The following is a 6,650-nucleotide window of genomic DNA, read 5'->3' on the forward strand; positions in this document are numbered from 1 at the left end:
ACCAAACCACAAATTTTGAGATTATCCACTATAAAACTGCAGTTTGGTCACCGGCCAGAAACCCGACCGCAAGTTTCTTTTGTTGCTCCGAAACACCCTGAAAGCCTTTGCGGCTAAGCGTTTCCGTGAAATACTCGACCTACTGCCACCGGCCTGACCACCCATTGAAGCTACACTTTACGATTTCGCTGTTTTGTACGGTTCACTAAGAAGTCGTTGTTGGCCTAAGGCGCCCTAACGTATTTTGCAATATTTTTTTTTATGCGATGCCCTAATTTATACACTAAACGAAAACTAACTGATACGCATTAAGTACCTTCATTTTTTAAGTGAAAACTTCTTTAGCGGCGCTGGGCACTTTTTGAGGTGGGGAAAAAATGATAGCGTAAGGCGATCACGTGACCGTAAGCCCCGTAAGGTGGCTACTCATAATTTAGATTATTTTAGATGGCATTTAAATCAATAAAGAAAAACTCAATGTTATTTGACATTTATGTTGCGGACTCCTTTTCAAAACCTATACTTACCTTTTTAAATAATTACTGTTCAAATAATTTGACGTTGTCATGGCCGTATGTAAATAAACATGTCAATGAAAAAGTGTGATCTTATTTGAGAATGATAATAATATATAATAAATAAATAGAATACGGGCGATTGTGCACTACAATGAATTTTACTGTTTGGCAGTCCGAGTTTTTACGGTCCGATATGGCACGCCATTAAATGTATATAGTAGCTTGTGCACTAGACGTATTTTTACCGTCCGACATTTTACTTTCCCCATTCCGGACAGTTTTTTTCCGGTCCGAGATGACAGCTATGAAAAACGTGTTTATGCTTGTGCACTGCGTCTGGAATTAGTATTATTCATGACTTGGCCGGGCGGGGGCGGGCTACCTCTCTTTTAGTAAAAAGACGGACAAGTGCACAAGCCAATCATCCGTTTTTTTCATGCCACTGCGCCGCACCTGCGAGTAAAAAGACGGACAAGTGCACAAGCCAATCATCCGTTTTTTTCATGCCATATCGGACCATGAAAACTCGGACTGCCGGACAGCAAAATTCATTGTAGTGCACAATCGCCCTACCTCCGCTAAACGTATGTATCGTGTTGCCGGGCGTCGGTAACATAGTGAGGTGAGTTTTCACTTCTATCGGCACTCCCGGAGTGCAACCCGTTGTTTTTCTATTCATTTATTTAATACGAGTAAGCCGTCGTTATTAAAAAAATATGTAAGTAGATACCTAATAACTAGTAAATAATTTAAAAAATCTATTTAGTAATCTTGTTTTACGATGCCTATAAAAAATGCTACCGAAAAAAATAAAAGAGAATTTTTATTATCTATAGTGTTTCTTTTCTCTAAATAATTGTTAAAAATTTAAATGTTTTGTACGGCTACCACTAGTTTAACACAGACATATTCGGTAGCGTGTGTGCTCGCACTAATATGCGAGTTACGAGCGAGATGCATTAGGAAGTAAGTGACGCAGACGTTAGCGAATATCTGACATATTCGCTAAGATAGTCGTGGTAAGGTTACTCGTAGAATAAACGTCCGTATATACTATGGTAAATACATAATCAACATAAGGAACGTTGCGATAGGTATTTTTATATTTAGAACAATATTTGATAAATATTACTCGTTGCGCGTTCCTAAAATACCTAAGAGCACCAAAGATAAACATACATAGATGTATATAAAGAAAGACAGACTTCCAATTCTTGACAAAATTTGTATCTACTTGCATATGTACGGCAGCACACCGTCATTTATCACTTACCCAGATTAATCAATCCATCAAAAAGTTAGCAAGTTCTCAACGCTGTTCGTAGGGGAACGACTCTTGATCGTACGAAATTGTTGCCTACACCTACACCTATCTACATATATAAAGTATGTATGTACTACCGTCAACCAAACTGATTTCCGGGCTACTTTGTAACTTGTTCCAATAATGTTGTAATATTGTTGTTGTTGTTGTTGTGTTGTTTTTGTTGTTGTTGTTGTTGTTGTTGTTGTTGTTGTTGTAATAATTGTTGTTGTTGTGTATGAAAGGCGTCAGGAAATGAATTCAATGTCATTGTGACAAGACAAGATGCAAATAATTCACCCAGAATTGATATTTTTTGTCTGCACGAGTAGAAAAGCGAAATCCAGAAGCATTGTAATACGTATACCGAAATAGTAGTATCGAGGTAGGGAGTTACCTACGTACATACCAGTTCTCGAGACTCGAAAGATTATACCGGGATATAAAGAGCTTTCGGAAACACTACGGGAAAAAGACAAGTGCTATATCTCTTTATTGAGATCGTTTTCCGTCTTTGGATTGTATTGGAAAACAATATCACGCTACATTGATTTTTCAAAGGTCTGTATAAAGAAAAGAATGCTCGTAATGTCTGTTTAAGCGTATAAATACGTAAAACAGCTAGGCCCCTAGGTTCCTAGACATGTATTCAAAATAAATGATAAATAAATAGTATGTAAAAGAAAAGAAAAATATATTATTGTTTTAAAGACGAAGGTATGGAAATACCGTTTATTTATGGAATTCTTTGTTCTTACTGTAGTATACCAACAAAAATAATTTGAAAAGTACCGCCTTTGATGGGCCTCTCACAAAACGGTAAAAACTTTGATCATAGATATAAAATAATAGATGCTGCTGAATACTTACCTATTATATAAAGTTATAGCTTCTTTTCTTATCAAACATGTCATTGTTAAAATTAGGTACCTATACTTACCTATAAGTAATACTTACCGCATTAATTTTGATAGCTTGGTTGACTGAATAAGTTGGCCATTGGCAATATAACGTTTACACAACTCCTAAAGAGAGTAAGGGCGATTCTCAATGTTTCCTGATAAGTATTTGTTTAACGATACGAGCAAGATACGAGTATATTTGGTTATTGTTTACCGGTATCTTATTTTAAATAAGTCATTTATTTCTACATGTAATATCTGTATCAGGAATTAGGTCAAACCATTAGAAGGAATTAAACTATAATTACTGGTGATGGCGTAGTCTGTTTGACCTCCTCGAGATCTTTGGTCCTCGACGATCCTTTCGCGATGGCTCTAGGGTGAAATCAAATCCACGCTAATTTTCTAACTGTAATCCTTTAACTTTTGCCCATTCCCTTTCTTCTTGTACCTAATCCCTTTTACAAGCTTTCTTATCATGATCCTTAACTGCCTCAACAGGTTACGAAGTAAATTGACCTGAGATAGCCGTTACTAGTTTACAACCCAAGTTTATAGGTAAAAGTTTTTATGGCGTCTATTTCATAAATTACATCTTCTCAGCTGAAGTGTTTTAGGCCTTTAGCTGGATATAAAAAATTCGTCCACTACTAGAGTAGGTTTTTCAAAAGATAAGGTTAAAAAAAAATCTCAATCGCTTTTTTCAACTTTATGAAATATGTATTTCTTTTCGTCAATCGTGACCAGAACACTTCAAAGGTCGAGTAACAACACACTGTATTTGTAGCAACCCGCAGGTAAATATAGTCAATGTAAATAGGGCTCGCCCTCAAGTTTTGACGTTTGGGGACGATGAATGCGCAAACAAACGATGATGGAGCGTCCCCCGATGCCCATCGATCTCCGGGCGAGCCTCGTGAAACAGGGGTTTTGCTTTAGGCGGATACCACATTTCACCCAACAGTGGGATGAATGATTTTAGATATTTATACGAACGAAGTATATGCAAGTAACGCGGCAAGGAGCGGAAGCAAATGCGTTCGTTTAATTAACCGTTAATTACGGTTTCTGGTATTGTTATATACTTTGATCACAAAATACATGGACTAAGGCTAATAATATCAAATAAACGTGAAATGGAGATAATGTCTGAAATATTATTTCATCGAAAAGGTTTTTTGGGAAATGAGGCTTATTTTTTACTAGTTTCCTAAAAGAAGAAATTATCTCTTAAGAATCTTTTAATGCAGAAAAAAAAGCAGCAGTCATCAATTTTCTGGAAAATTACCTACATTTTTAATTTAAACAAATAATGGCTTATTAGACAGGCAAAAGGATCTGAGAAGGAATATGGCCAACTCGACATTAGTTCAGCCCATAACTAGGTACTCTTCTGCTTAACTACGTGTAGGTACAAGTACCTACCTGCTTCAAAAGGGTTTACCATCCGTTTCCATCGCAGAATGTACACACACATAAATTTAAATAATAATTAACTCTCACAATAAATTAACACTGGTAAAGCAAATAATAACAGCCATTACTATTTGAAAGTAGCTATATAAACATCGTACGTTTTAAATAACATATTATATTTTCAGTATGAAATTACAATGTAACGTTACCTATCAGGTAAAATCTTTAAAGCTAATTTCGATTTTATATTACTAACCATTATCATCAAATGCCTATCTAAAAAGTCAAGGACTTTCAATTTTTGTGCCACTTTGTAACTTGATGTCCTTGATGATGATGAATTCATGAAAGCCACTAGGGATCCCTTATTATTATCACTACGGCGCAGTACGAACAGGCACACAAATTAAATCCCCTGGCCGTACTTGTAACATCACGAATGACGCGCGTTACATACATTAGAGGGCTAGTTTGCCAAATTGGTTTATTTATCGACAAACATACTCGTAAAGTTAACAATAGTAACCCTTATCACGTCAAAACTAACTTTCCCTCAAAGTTCGCAGCCCCAATCCTATTAGGTAGGTGGGCTTTTTCTAAAATAAATATCGAAAACCCGATTTCTACTCAGAATCGACAGCACTCTCCATCCTACCATTAAAAAAAGATGTCCCAAAATGTCCATTCCATTACGTCACGTTTTTAGTATGAGAAAATTGTTCACTGTGACGTAGTGGAATGTACAATTTTCATACAAAATTTTGGGGCAATTTTTTTTATCATCAGGATTGAATATGCTAGTGATTCTGAGTTGAAAGAACCCAAAAATACCAGGATCTGTGAGAATCGGGTTTTCAATCTTTATTTTAGAAAACGCCCAGGTACCACCTACGTAATGCATGTTTCAGACTGTTTTTCTTTAATCTAAGAAGCGCAGGGGACATTGAAATAAACAAATTATGCTTATCACTACCTGTATGATTGACGTCCTCTGGGACGTTGTCTAAGGAATTTATTTATAAATTTATATGTAAATTTATAAATACTATTACTATTTATATGGATATTTATAAATAGTAACTTTAATAATAATTATATGTATGTACGAGTATACTGTCGTCTCGTTATTGTGAGACTAGATCGTTCGATCCGTGTAAAATTGTCTATAATATTCATTTCTTTTTAATTATTGTGACCAAATTAAATTTAGTAAGTGCTGCGTAAGGCGATTTTTTTTTGTTTATTATTATATGTTCATGAATAACTATACCTACGTAAGCAGAATACACAGATAAATATAAGATACTAGTCGCACTCAACTGAACAGTAAAAGTGCCACTCTTCTGTCGTGTAAAATTTGCATATTTGATACGCGACGTTCCATTCGCGTGATAGGTAAGGCTATACCTATTATAACATGTAGGGTTTTCTATTTATTCATATTGTGCATGATCGGCTCATCGAATATGACGAATAATATGTACCTTAAGATTATTCTACTAAACTAAGGAGGTTACAATTTTTTCAATCTTACTCCTGATTCGTTCTGATAAAGTAAATATTAAACTAAATTGATCGAGTGACGCTAATCCCTGGGACAGTTTTCTTAAGTAAAAGTGCTTGTAGCGGATAGTTAAATATTTTATTTTTTATTTAATTTATTTCAAAAAACTTAAGACTAGGTATACAATAATTTCGCCAAACTGAAGACAACCCTTCTACCCTAAAATTGTCTGGAAGAAATCGCTTACATAAGGCCACCTGTTGCTACTTTTATTTATGATACATTGTAAATCTGTTTTTAAATTTGTTTTGTTTGTGGTGGAATAAAGAATATTTACTTACTTATTTATTATTTATTTATTTTAATCTTTATTGCACAATACATGAAGGTACAAATGGCGGACTTAATGCCTTAAGGCATTCTCTACCAGTCAACCAATGGGTCAAACCAGAAAGATTAAGTAGGTGCAGTGTCTTTTAGAATATATATTTACTTGTAGGTACCTACTAATTTTGTTGGCGAATAGTGCACTCCCATATTATAAGTAGGTACTTTATGTGTTATAACTACATGTACCTACAGAACAAACTGTATATACTTCGTTAAGTTTAATGTAAATTTGTTTACAAGAATAGTTTTTTAATACTGTACACTTGTACAGCTAGTATTTATTTTGATTTTCATTTATTTACTGCAATCCATTTACATGTATTTACATTTATTCGTTTTACAAGTACGTTAATTAACAAATTCCACCCCGCTCCCTGTCATAACAGCTCAAATTAGAACGGAACAATAACGAGAGAGACGTGCCTACGTGGATGATACTATCTGTAACATCGTACCGAGGAATCGTCTAAACCTGATAAGCAAAGCACTCAGCTGCATCGGCCAACGCCTACATCAGGGTGAGAGTGACAGGGGTCTAAACTCGGACTGCTATATATCTACGTTTATACTCATGAAATTATAACTAAGAGCGCTTTCAAGATTGACGTTTCTTTCCA

Source organism: Cydia amplana, chromosome 8 (assembly GCF_948474715.1).
Source record: "Cydia amplana chromosome 8, ilCydAmpl1.1, whole genome shotgun sequence".
In the NCBI taxonomy this organism is placed as follows: Eukaryota; Metazoa; Arthropoda; class Insecta; order Lepidoptera; family Tortricidae; genus Cydia; species Cydia amplana.